The sequence below is a fragment of the Artemia sp. Qi Xiang Cuo genome, chromosome 20 (genome assembly GCF_049724085.1).
Source record: "Artemia sp. Qi Xiang Cuo chromosome 20, ASM4972408v1, whole genome shotgun sequence".
Lineage (NCBI taxonomy): Eukaryota > Metazoa > Arthropoda > Branchiopoda > Anostraca > Artemiidae > Artemia > Artemia sp. Qi Xiang Cuo.
The window spans coordinates 9,368,575-9,382,564 of record NC_142813.1 but is presented as its reverse complement, the minus strand read 5'-3'; the positions used below and the strand labels follow the sequence as shown (position 1 = coordinate 9,382,564).

At 36.4% G+C, this 13,990-nt stretch overlaps 2 protein-coding genes across 2 annotated transcripts in view; one reads left to right on the top strand and one right to left on the bottom strand.

Annotated features, from left to right (window-relative positions):
* LOC148939852 (histone H3.3A) overlaps positions 1-11,427 on the bottom strand; it is a 31,175-nt gene extending 19,748 nt beyond the window's left edge. Inside the window, exon 1 of the mRNA XM_089105763.1 lies at positions 11,345-11,427. The gene's annotated coding sequence lies outside the window, so the exon portion shown is untranslated. The remainder of the gene's footprint in view (positions 1-11,344) is intronic.
* The window catches only part of LOC148939851 (uncharacterized), a 112,963-nt gene continuing 110,395 nt past the window's right edge, over positions 11,423-13,990 (top strand). Inside the window, exon 1 of the mRNA XM_089105761.1 lies at positions 11,423-11,491. The gene's annotated coding sequence lies outside the window, so the exon portion shown is untranslated. The remainder of the gene's footprint in view (positions 11,492-13,990) is intronic.

Here is a 13,990-nt window from a genome sequence, read left to right as displayed (position 1 = left end):
CACAAAGATGACAGCAAGACTTCTAGTAACAGAAAAACCATTTTTGTAATAATTTTAAGATGTTTGATTATTTGACACACTGCAGCGAGTAAGACTCAAACCATTCTAACTAGAAAAAAACAAGCATAAAAATCTCTTAAACTCATAAAGCTAAGACAAGCATCCAAGAAACAGTGCATTATTTTCTTTTCAAGTATTCAATATTTCTACCATTATTATTCATTTAAATAAGCATACTTGATATAAGAATGTAAGTGGTCAATGGTTTGTTTCTAAATATCTTTTATCAGTCACAAAAAAGTTACATTTTCAAGGATTTCATTTCATCCAGTGTGATGGACATACTAAGCAACTGTGAAACAGACATCATCCAATAGTTTGCCAAAATATTTGTATTCGTTTCTTTAAATAGCTCCCATAGAACTCAAAAGTAAATCCTAAATTATGTTTATTGACAATAATAATAAAAGGTCAATAATAAAAAAAGGTCAATAACATGACAATAATAAAAAAGGGTCATAGTTCATTAATTTTTCTGATCTGTAAAGATGGTGGAAAAATAGATTGGTACTCATCTTGGAGACATACTTTAAGAACTGGGCCTAAAGTTGGAAAAGACTGCCTAATCTTAAAGAGAACAAATTATTGAAATTATGGACAGACTCTACCAAGGATACATTCAACTTGAGAAGTGTTGTGGAGCAGGAGCAATAAGACAAGAAAATTAGTCCTATGAATATCAAACAGGTCGTGGTAACGAACTGTAAGTAAGGAGCGACCCGGCTCAATGGTAACCAAAACTCTAGAAAACGGGTTTTTGATTCCAATAGATATATCAAAAGAATCAGATTTCAATGCTGATTTCAAATATCAGATCATCTCTATATCATCAGATCAAATATTTGATCATCTTGCTAAAGACTGCACCAGTACCATGCGTTGTTCCAGATGTGCTGGTTCCCATGAGAACAGTAGAGAGAGCTCCTGCCGTTCTCAAACAGTGAAATGCGCTTTGTTCCCGGAGCCTAATAATGGTCACCCTAGCTTTAGTCTGCAGTGCCCAGCAGTCCGACGAGCAATACAGAAAGCTTATCCTCAAACCCGAAAATGAACGAACTAGCTATATTTTTCCGCGATGTTTATGGCCATAATGCTGCCAAACTGGACTACCTCAAGAACTTGTACATAGCACATAACATTGTTTGCGTCCAAGAACAATTGTTAACTACCGATAACTTTGGAATAATTCAGTCAATTCCTCACAAATCTGTGCACAGTCATGAGGCTAAGCACTCCAGTGCAAGGGGCCGCCCTAGTGGCGGACTTGCGATATTCGTTGACGACAGTATTGACTGTCGTAAACTTGAGTTGTGTGATTTCTACCTAGCAGTCGAGTTCCCTGGCCCCAGTGCTTTCACGCTGGTCAATGTCTACCTACCAACTAACATGAACACGGATCTCAGTGAAAAACGGTATGCCGAGGCTTGTGGTCGACTCGGAAGACTGCTCCGCAAACTGGGGAATTCGCGGATTTTAGTCTGCGGTGACTTCCAGTGTGACCCTCTCTTGAAAGGAAAGTTACAAGACGTTCTTGTGACATGTATTCCGAGTGAATGTACTCTTTACACTAAAGATCAAAACTTTACGTTCATTCACAACTCAGGAAGCACAAGCAATATTGATCATGTCTTTTCAAACTTCACTATCCCCTCGCCTATACAGGTGGGTTCAGAGCATACAGCAAGTGACCATCTCGGTCTCAAGTTCCGTGTTCCTTTTAGTCGCGCAGTGAAATCAAGAAATCGAGGTTACATAGAAAGACGTGAGTGGAAAAAGATTAAAATTGAACTGTATCAGTCGACGTGTGACGAAACTTTGGGCAAAATAAAAGTTCCATTTCAGCTTCTGGTCAATGGGTGTGATGAAAAAATCGCACTCAACACATATTGTGCTGAAATCGCCCACGCGCTAAAAGTTGCTGAGTCTGCATCTATACCTAGTGCAGTTATTAAGAAATGTACTAGGAAAAGGGGATGGAGCGACCATCCTTAAGTGAATCATGCTAAAAGGAGGTCTAAGATGTGGTACTCAGTGTGGCGCGAATCCGGCAAGCCTAGGTCAGGTACTGTTTTCAATCTCTTTCGTAAAACAAAAAGAGAATACAAAGCATGTGTGGATAAGCTTAAAGTGGAGGAAGCAGAAACTGCTTCCAAAGAGGCTATTCACGACCCGCAAAATATGGGGAAAAAGTTTTCAAGTAGTAGAGTGCAGCCAAAGCATTGTGCCACAGTACCTGAAGAACAGTGGTTAGAACATTATTCGAAGGTTTTCGGGTCAAAAAATATTCCTTTGGAAAAAGAATATGATGAATCATTAAAATCACGTCTTGATTTGCTTCTGAAACAGAGAAATTATTTTGTGGTTTCTAAAAATAATGTTTCAAGGGCTGTTAGCCAGTTAAAGGGTAACAAGGCTCCCGGTCTTGATGGTGTTAGTGGTAATCATCTACGCAATGGTTCCCCGCTTTTGCTTCAGCATATGCAACTACTCTTTCAGATGTGTATAGATAGTGCGACCGTTCCTAACTCGTTTTGTACCGGGGTTGTTACAAATATCCTCAAGAAAGGAAAAAACGCGAATGAGTGTGGAGGCTATAGGCCTATTACTGTCTCAAGTACGCTGAGCAAAGTGTTGGAAAGATTGGTTCTTAGCGAAATTGCATCGAAATGTGTTATAGACCACAGACAGTTTGGATTTCGAAAACATCTCAGCTGCACTTTTGCCCATAGACTTCTAAAGCGTATTCTGGCTAAGGCTGAACTACTCGGGTTGTCCGTGTATGTATGTAGTGTCCATATTTCTGCTGCATTTGACTCAGTCATCCAGTCCGCCGTTTTCCAAACCCTGCTAGATGCTGGCGTGAACACCCATATAGTAGCTATGTTATCCTATTGGTACTCTAATAGCTATATAAGAGTGAAACTCGGCCTTGAAAGACTTAGTGCGCCAGTTAAACTAAATAGAGGGCTTCGACAAGGCTCAGTTCTAAGTCCGATATTATTTAACACTTTGACTTCTAAGGTTACAAAACAAATCTCTGGTGGGCTTAGCCTTGATCTTTGTGATCTGAGTCTAATAAGCTATGCCGATGATTTACTTATGTTTTTCTCTGAGTCTATTGCAGGATAATTTAGATAAGCTTGTATCTGGCTATAGAGCTATTGGTCTGCAAGTTAATGGTAAGAAAACTGAATTTCTGGTTTTCAACTCAACGAAATGGGATGCACCAGAACCAACTGTTTCAGTAGACAGCGCTACTATTGCACTGTCTTCGTCGCTTAAATACTTAGGTCTTTTTGTACGGTCGAGATAAGAAAGCAACTAGAATTCTTTGCCTTGACACCCTTATGTCAAACCTACGAATTAGCTATGCTAAACTGGCTCCCCTGAAGTATTCATACAATCGGAAAATTCTGGCGAGGCTATATAGAGCGGTGGCACTCCCACATATTCTTTACCTGTCCCCTGTATGGGAATGGTTTACGGAAACAGAGCGACTAAAGGCTAGATCTGCGTTCTGCAAATATTTAAAATTTCTGTTATGAGTACCGCTGTTCGAGAGAAATAAATTTCTCTTGGACAAGTATCTTATTCCAGAGCCTCGTGAAGTTGTGGTAACGCAGGAAACCAATGCTAGAAAAGGTGCACTGGAGCACCTTTACGATTTCCTTCCGTTGCACGTCATGTATGAGCTGTGAATGTATATAGTGTATATAATTTAATCGTTTATTTTTGAAGTAATGTTTTTTTTTCTTTTGTTTTTCCCTTACTCCGCCATGTTTTTGTTTTATTGGTGGGCTAAAATAAACTATCTATCTATCTATATATAACTTTCATCAAGTTTAGTGCTACCCATCAAAAGTTACATGCCTGAGAAAATTTGGCTGATTTTTAAAAAAATGGGGACAAGACCCCCTAAAAGTTATAGAACCTTAATGAAAATCACACCATCATATTCAGCGTATCAGAGAACCCTACTGTAGAGTTTTCAAGCCCTTATCTACAAAAATGTGGAATTTTACATTTTTTGCCAGAAGAAAGATCATGGATGCGTGTTTATTTGTTTTTTGTTTTGTTTTTTTCCCCAGTGGTGATCTTATTGACTCAGTGGTACTAGAATATCTTGGGAGGGCTCATTAGAACGGAAATTAAAAGTTCTAGTTTCCTTTTAAGTGACCAAAAAAATGGAGGGCAACTAGGCCCCCTCCCATGCTTATTTTTTTCCCAAAGTCACCCGATCAAAATTTTGAGATTGCCATTTTGTTCAGCATGGTCGAAAATATAATAAATATGTCTTTTAGGGTGACTTAATCCCCCGAAGTTCCCAGAGGGAGGGCTAAAACTTATGAACTTTACCCAATGTTAACATATAGTATTGGTTATTGGGAAGTATACAGACTTTTTCAGGTGTTTTTTTTTTGGGTAGGGGTAGGGATGGGTGGGTCGGTGGCTATGTTGGAGGATCTGTTCATGATGGAAGTTTTCATGGGGGAAGGGAAATTGCCAGGAAGGGAGTGTCGGACTTCCCAGCATTATTTATTGGTTATTGGGAAGTATAGAACCATTTTCAGGAAGGATTTTTTGTGGGGGGGGGGGCAAGAGGCGGGGGTTACTCTTGAGAATATTTCCGTGGAGGATGTTTCTTTTGGGTAAGAGACATTTCTATGAAGGGGGCGCCGGATTTCCAAGCATTAGAAATTAAATTGATCATTAGACGATCAGAAATTAAATTGAAAAAAAAGTTTTTTCAACTGAAATGTAAGAAGGAATATTAGAACTTAAAACGAACAGAAATTATAACGTATGTGAGGGGGTTCTCCCCCAAGTCAATACCTTGCTCTTTAAGCTACAGTTTTTTTTAGTTCTTTCAAAAGATCTATATATTCTAATTAAATGGCCTTTTTGTTTCAGGGGTTTGTGAATAATATTCTTTTTTAACTTTTAACTTAAAGAGCGTGTTATTGACTAAGGGGAGAACCCCTTCATATACGTAATAAAATATACGTAATAAAAAAACAAGCGATACGGCTCAATAGTAATTGAAACTTTTAAAAACGGAATTTTGATGTCAATAAATGTATCAAAAGAATGTGTTTATAATGCTGATCCTAAATATATAAATTTTATTAAGTTTAGTATTACTCATCAAAGGCTACAAGCCTGAGAAAATTTACTCGATTTTTTAAAGAGGGGGGAAACATCCCCTACAAGTGAAAGAATTTTAATGAAAATCACACCGCCAGAATTCAGTGTATCAGAAAACCCTATTACATAGGTTTCAAGCTCATATCTGCAAAAATCTGCAACTTTGCATTTTTTGCCAGAAGAAAAATATATGAATATAGAAGTTAGTTACGTAAGTTAATTTGTAAAGACATCCATTTAGCAAAAGAAAAGTAAAATTTTTATGCAAATAAAAGCTGCATTAACTAAAAAACGATCAGAAATTAAATAAAAAAAACAAGTTTTTTAAACTGAAAGTAAGGAGCAACATTAAAACTTAAAACGAACAGAAATTATTCCGGTATATGAAAGGGGCTGTCCCCTCCTCAACGCCTCACTCTTTACGCTAAAGTTTGACTCTGTCTCACAACTTTTTTTTTTTAAACAATAAAAAACTTTAGCGTAAAGAGCGAGGCGTTGAGGAGGGGACAGCCCCTTTCATATACGGAATAATTTCTGTTCGTTTTAAGTTTTAATGTCGCTCCTTACTTTCAGTTTAAAAAACTTGTTTTTTTATTTAATCAACATAAAGCATTACAAGGATAGAAATACTTAACTTGCTCCAAAATGTAATATCAGGTAGCCTTAATCTAACTAGCCTATTGCTTACCATCAGTCAATCCTAACTATCTAAACTATATCCAAAATTAGAAAGACAGTGTCAGCATTTATGATGGATTCATTCTAATTGAAGTATTTGTTGAGATTAGGCACCGTCTGAGCACTGGGAGTTGTACCCTACTTCTATTATTATCAACATTCATAAATCATTTTAAAACAACATCTGATCAAACAAACCTAATCCTTTATACCAATAAAAAAAACAAGTTTTTTAAACTGAAAGTAAGGAGCGACATTAAAATATAAAAAGAACAGAAACTATTCCGTATATGAAAGGGACTGCCCCCTCCTCAACGCCTCACTCTTTATGCTAAAGTTTTTTATTGTTTTAAAAAATAAAGTTGTGAGACAGAGTCAAACTTTAGCATAAAGAGCGATGCATTGAGGAGGAGACAGCCCCTTTCATATACGGAATAATTTCTGTTTGTTTTAAGTTTTAATGTCATTCCTTACTTTTAGTTTAAAAAACTCGTTTTTTTTTATTTAATTTCTGATTGTTTTTTTAGTTAATGCAGCTTTTATTTTGGCTCACCATCATTGAATAAGTAAACAAAATTTGCAAAAGATTTTACTCTTCTTTTGCTAAATGGCTGTCTCTAAATTTGGTTCTGACGTAATTTACAAATTAACTTACATACCAAACTTCAATATTTGTATATTTTTCTTATGGCAAAAAATACGTTGCAGATTTTTACAGATGAGCTTGAAACCTATGTAATAGGGTTTTCTAATATGCTGATATCTGACAGTGTGATTTTCATTAAAATTTTTTCACTTGTAGGGGATGTTTCCTCCCTCTTTAAATCAGGTAAATTTTCTCAGGCTCGTAGCCTTTAATGAGTAATACTTTACTTAATAAAATTTATATATTTAGAATCAGCATTATAAGCCCATTCTTTTGATACATTTATTGACATCAAAATTCCGCTTTTAAAAGTTTTGATTACTATTGAGCCGTATTGCTTGTTTTTTTTTATTATGTATATGTTATTACGTATATGAGGGGGTTCTCCCCTTAGTCAATACCACGCTCTTTTGCTAAAAAAATTTTTAATTCACAAACTCCATAATCACAAAGGCCATTTAATTAGAATAGATAGCTCTTTTTAATGCACTAAAAAAAAAACTGTAGCGTAAAGAGTGAGGTATTGGCTTGGGGGAGAACCCCCTCATATATGTAATAATTTCTGTTCGTTTTAAGTTCTAATGTTGCTTCTTACTTTCAGTTGAAAAAACTTGTTTTTTTTTATTTAATTTCTGATCGTTTTTTAAATAATGCTTGGAAATCTGGAGCCCCCTTCATAGAAATATCCCTTACCGCAAAGAAACATCCTCCACAGAAAGATTCTCCCAAGATACCCCCTCCTCCAGCCCCCCCCCACCAGAAAAAAAATCCTTCCTGAAAATGTCTGTATACTTCCCAATAACCAATACAATATGTAAGCAATGGGAAAAGTTCATATCTTGCCCTTCCCCAGGGAACTGTGGGGGATTTAGTCATCCTAAAAGACATATTTATTAGATTTTCCACTATGCTGAACAAAATGGCTATCTCAAAATTTTAATTGGGTGATGTTGAGAAAAAAATGAGCATGGGAGGGGGCCTAGTTGCTCCCCCATTTTTTTGTCACTTAAAAAGGGCACTAGAACTTTTAATTTCCGTTCCAATGAGCCCTCCTACGATATTTTAGGACCACTGGGTCAATATGATTATCCCTGAAAAAAATAAAAATAAACACGCATCCATGATCTTTCTTCTGGCAAAAAATAAAAAATTCCACATTTTTGTAGATAGGAGCTTGAAACTTCTACAGCAGGGTTCTCTGATACGCTGAATATGATGGTGTGATTTTCATTAAGGTTCTATAACTTTTAGAGGGTCTTTCCTCCTTTTTTCGAAAATCAGCCAAATTTTCTCAGGCGCATAACTTTTGACAGGTAAGATTAAACTTATATATTTGAAATCAGAATTAAAATCTGATTCTTTTGATGTATCTATTGGTATCAAAATTCCGTTTTTTAGAGGTGCAGTTACCATTGAGCTGGGTCACTCCTTACTTACAGTTTGTTACCACAAACTGTTTGATTACTCAAAATTATTTGGTGTCTGAATGAGCAATTAGTATTATATTATTAATAACTTCCCAGCTTAAACAAGACTTAGCAGCTTCCTTATTCATCATGAGCCCTACTCCCTGTCTAAGTACCCCATCCTTCCTGCCTGAGTAAACAAATTCTATATCACCGAATTTCATGCTTCCTGCCCCTGGGATATGAGTTTCTGAAACTCCTAGCAAGTCCAGTTCAAATTGTCTGAAATAGTCTGTCAAAAGGTCAATACAATTGTCATTTTTTAACACTGTAACATTCCAAGTTCCAATTTTCATGTTCTTCAAATCATTGAAATTATTTTGGCCTTAGGAAAAGCAATGATCCTGGATACCAGTGCAGGATGGGGATCACATATCTTGTCAAGTATACACTGAAGTGCTTAAGTCAACTTAGAACTGGATGGCAAGAAATCCCTGGGACCTCCAGTGTAAACAAGGGCTTTGTGCCTCCTGGGCCTATCTTGGTCACAACAAGGTTTTCAGCCCTTGACAATGCTCTTCTATAAACAAGAGTCAAAATCCTGCACAGACAGTCTCAAGCCTATTACCTTGTATCCTTATCACTCCAATGAATATTATCAATGACTGACTTGGCAAAATCAAATCAACTGCATAAAAAATTCACGTATGCAAAGGTTACTTACTCTTAAATGCCTGGTGGGGTTGAAGTGGGCTATTTCCCAAGAAATACTCTTTGATTTTTACAAGAGGTTTATTTGTTCAAACATTGAGTATGCCATTGTTGCATATGGAGAATGTAGTAAGACTGATCTTGCCAAATTAGAAACAATCCAAAATACTGCTAGCAAAATTGCCCTAGGGCTTCATGCTTAGTGCCCCTCTAGCAAAGTGAAACACATAACTGGCCCACCCTCTATTTTAAAAAGACAGAATATGCTGATCATCAAATATTACATCAAGATACAAGCTACAGAGCCATGAGCATAATATTTTTAAGCTCACTTTTGTCAAAGATGGTATCTCCCATAGTTTGACATCTATAAGGTCATGGAAAACATTTAACAAGCTTGTCCCATCTTGGAAACCTGACTCACCCTGTTTCTGTCATTTTCTTGTCCCCTCCCCCCCAGGATGGCAAATGTCACCTCCAAGTGTTTCACTAGAGTTGATATCCTTGCAAAAGACAAATTATCTGCCAATCCAAATACAGACACTCTTTCATGAAATGACCACTTTGTATCCAGATTCTCTCCAAATTTACACTGATGGCATAGTTAAAGGCAGCAAATGTAGCTTTGCATCTGTTATCCCAAGTTATGCACTGAATATAAAAACCAGACTTCCTGACAATACTTCCATCCTCACTGCAGAGCTATTGGTAATAAAAGAGGCTTTAAAAGTCATCAATATTAATCCACCAGCTTCCAAAAGAGTAGTATTGCTCTCAGACTCCAAAGGCACACTTCAGCTCATTCATAATGTTCATTGGAGTGATAAGGATACAGAACTGAGGACAATCAGAGATCAATTAATCAGTCTCCAAAATAGCCTTATTGAAGTAAGTTCCAGCATATCCCCAGCCACCAAGGCATCAAATTTAATGAGGTAGCACACCAGCTAGCTAGTAGCTACTTGAATAATCCAATTAATCCCAATTTGAAGGCCCAGACCTTCAGAGACATACTCAAAAGAAGTTCCTTCAAAAACAAAAATGCCCATTCCATCCTTATTTCCATCAAAGGCAGATAACATTCTTTATTATAGAATCAAAAGCAAATATTTGATCCTGAGGAAAGAGGTGTTTATTTGGCATATACAAGCCAATCCATATTGCAGAATTTTCAACAGATTTCCAGAATCTTCGAACCACCTGATTTTTGAATGTCAATGCATCCAGCAAGAAGTAATCAACATTAGGAGAATTTTCAGTGAGGCAAAGCTCTAGTCTGACATGAACTTGTTGCTGTTCTCAAACCTACCAGCTAACACTGAAAGACATCTATACAAAAGTATTTTTAATTTCCTAAGACATAACAATATCTGCAAGTAGTTCATAGATGGTAGCAAGACTTATTCCTGACCCATCATCCCCTGTAGATTGAAAATTGTCATGAAGCCAAAAGGAGACCAAAGTGGACTCCAGAAGGTTTGGCATTTAAAGAAGAAGAAGTAACACACTTCTATATTCATATATTTTTAATATGTATATTAGGGGGTTCACCCACTAGTCAATACCTCACTCTTTATGCTAAAGTTAGAATTTTGTTCCAATTATTTAAAAATGCCCCTTAATCCCAAAGGCCGTTAATTAGAATAAATAGCTCTTATGAAAGTACTAAAAAAAACTTTATCATAAAGAGCAAGGTATTGACTAGGGGGTGAACCCAATCATATAGCCTATGTAATAATTTCTGTCTGTTTTAAGTTTTGATGTTGCTCCTTACTTTCAGTTGAAAAACTAGTTCTTTTTATTTAGTTTCTGATTGTTTTTATTAAATAATGCTGGGAAATCTGGTACCCCTTCCCCCATGGAAAGATCCTCCCAAGTACCCCCACCCCACTACCAGCAAAAATCCTCCCTAAAAACGTCTGTATACTTTCCATTAACCAATACTATATTTAAACATTGGACAAAGATCATAACTTGTTATTTGCTTCACGATTTTTTTTAAATCATCTTTATGCAGGGACATGCTAACATTCCCTATATTGTTCTGACTTTAGTGAGTGTCCTGTATTTTCCTAGTAAACTCTTAAATCAAAATCCTCAATATCATGGAGCGGAATTGTGGAAAGGAATTTCTATCGGAAATGAATTTCAGCCCCCCCCCCCTATATAGGCTATACCTAACCTAACCCTGAATTGGCATATATAGGGGGGCTGAAATTCATTTCCAATTTAAAATGCTTATTATATTTGTAATCAGCATAAAAAAAGGCACAGAATGGTGTATTCACTTTATTCCTAACTCAATAATATGATTTGGTATATATTTACTAAATGAAGTAGAACAAAATTTTTGACCTGTCACTTCTGTCCTTTGCAAGCCTATAGCCTATCTAACTTTGGTGAATATGATAGCCTAGCCTAGACTACAGGCTGAAGTAATTTCTTCCCTATATTATAACTTAAGCCTACTATTTCTTAATCTGATATGTACTTAATGTATTACAATTTTGTTGTTATTTCAACTTGTTTAGAAGAGAAACTTTCCAAACAGAGAACAGCCTTGGCTATAATGACTTGTAGGTAACCAATGACCCGTACCCACAAAATTACAACTGACCAGCCAGGTAATAATAAGAGTCTAAAGAATAACTAGTGAACTAGTCTTTTGCTATAAACAAAAAGGCAGAAAATCACTTACAAATCAAGAATTTCCAATGTCCAGGATTTCCCGCCACTAACGGATTCTAATGAAAGTGATGCAAACCAGTCTCTGTAATAAATGCCATCTATTTAAATCTGTTTTTTACAAGGACTTGCCTAATCTTATATTTGAAACATATTAGTGGTAAGTATTTCTTGTAATCTGTTAATTAAACAATTTTTTTTAGTCTTGTTTTTAGGTTATAATTAGTTTACCCTTAGTATTTTGTTTTGAAATTGTACTTTCAAAGAGTTCTTATTCCTAGTATGGCTTGCCATCTATTTAAAAATTTCTCCTATTTAACCTGCATCCCCACTTTAAATTCCGTGTCAATTCCTTAATTTAACTAGGACTTTCGAGTTTCAGACCCAGCAAATTTAAAAAAAGAAAGAAAAAAACATATAATCTCTCCATCTAGGCTCTATGGGTTGGAATGAAGAGAGGGAGAGAAAAGATGAAATGCTAAAAAATGTTTTTAACCCAACCATTAACCCTGGGAGGGGGAAGGAGGTACATTAAAAAAAGAAAATGAAAAAAAAAATATTTGTTAGAAATCAATAAGCTTTCAATGATTTTTAAAGGTACCAAAAAACTAACACTTGCTGACTCAGGTGGGGCATTCTATGACACATGACAGGCAGTTAGAGGACGGAAGTCAGGGGCAGGGGCGTCCCGAGGGGGGTGGGGAGGGACGCTCCGCCCCCAACTTCTTTGGCATTCTGTGAAATATTCGCCAGAGGCAAAAATTTAGGCAGAAATTTTGCAAAATCGGCCGAAATTTAGCAAAATTCGTGATTTCTGCAGAAAATTTGGCATAAATCAGACAGCAATTCGGTAAAATTTACGAAGATCACCCCCCCCCCCCCCAATAAAATGAGCCTCAGGATGCCTTTGGTCAGGGGTGTAACTTGCTATGGGGCAGGGGGGCAGTGACCCCCGACCACAGTTTGCCCACTCCAGCTAAAATTTAGCATCTTCAAAAAAGAAAATGTAAAAAAATATTTGTTAGAAATCAAAAAGCTTTCAATGATTTTAAAGGTACCAAAAAAGTAACACTTGCTGACTCAGGTGGGGCATTCTATGACACATGACAGGCAGTGAGAGGACTGAAGTTAGGGGTGTAATTTGCTATGAGGCTGGGGGCAATGACCTCCGACCACAGTTTGCCCACTCCAACTAAAATTTAGCATCTTCAAAAACCTTGTCAAAACAAAGATGGGCCTACATAATTCAAGTATCAGTGTTATCTAATATCTCTTGCACTAAGAGGTAATTACACAATTCTTTCTTCGAATTATCTGACACCGTTTTCATACCAGACATATATTAGTTGATATTTATGTTGCTTCTGACTTCTTTAATGAAAGACTGTGTTGACGAAAATGATTCAAAGTCGTTTTTATTGACAGATTCTGATTCCACGTCAGTTTTTTTTTGTATAAAGCCATGGAGTTTGCCTGGTGTAATAACATTTCCGTCTCACCATTGAAGACTACTTAAATGCTTAAAAAAGGTCAGAAAAAGAGTCAATTTCAAAAGAAATTGCAGGTCAGAAATGAATTCAGTGTAATATGATTTGGCTTGCTGTAAATGCACTAATATTTCAGCATGAAGCTTTTTAACTCTGGTCAGTACTTTGCCTTTATTTATCACTTCTGCGTGGTAAAGGAAATTCAGGTCTAGTTCCCTCACATCATCACAAATGATTCAAAACAATTGAGTCTGCAATGCTTTTCCTTTAATAGAATTCACAATGCTAGTAATCATATTTAGAACTTGCCTGTTTTATTGTGGCAAGGTTTTGACTGCAACATCTTGGCATTGAAGAAAGCAATGCATTCATCAAGCAGTTGGCATCTGTTCTTTCAGTCTAATAATAAATCCACTCTTTGCACCCATCATGGCTTTTGCTCTGTCACTACAAATAGCAATGAATTTGTGTGCCCAATTGATATTCATGTCTTGTATAGCTTCAAGGAACATGTCAGGCATGCCCTGACCAGGAATATTTTTTGTAGTGCCTTGCAAATTAGTATTTCTTCCATTAATATTTCATTGAATTCAAAATGCACAAAAGCTATAAACTGCAAACCCATAATAGCCATTGATTCATCAAATTTATGGATACAAAAGAATTTTTTTTGTCTATGACTTGATTGCAAACGTCAGTTGCCATATTGTTTATCATGTTTTGAATGGTATTAGGGCGGTTCTTTTACTCATCTCTGTGCTAAGATCTTACATCTTTTTACAAAGAATGCTTAAAAGTGAAATCTTAGCACTAAGATCTTACAGTTTTCTTTTGCAATCATCTTTCATCATTCTGCTCTGACCAGCGGTCTAAGAACAATGATTAGTATATCATCAAAATTCTCTCATCATTGTTCTATGTGGCAGAAAGATGGCGTCCTTCACACTTTTTGCTAACATCAGTGAGCAGTAAGAGAACAAAGATGGGTTACAAGAACGGAATTCTTTGCAGAAAGATGTGAGATCTGAGATGTAAGATCTTAATGGAAAAGAATGGCCCTATTGTCAGAGAGAGGTACGAGTATTATGAGGTTTCCTACACAAAAAGATGTTTGATAACTAGGGAGCAATGCTTTCTCATTTAGGTTGGAATTTTGTCCTACAGCAGTTTTT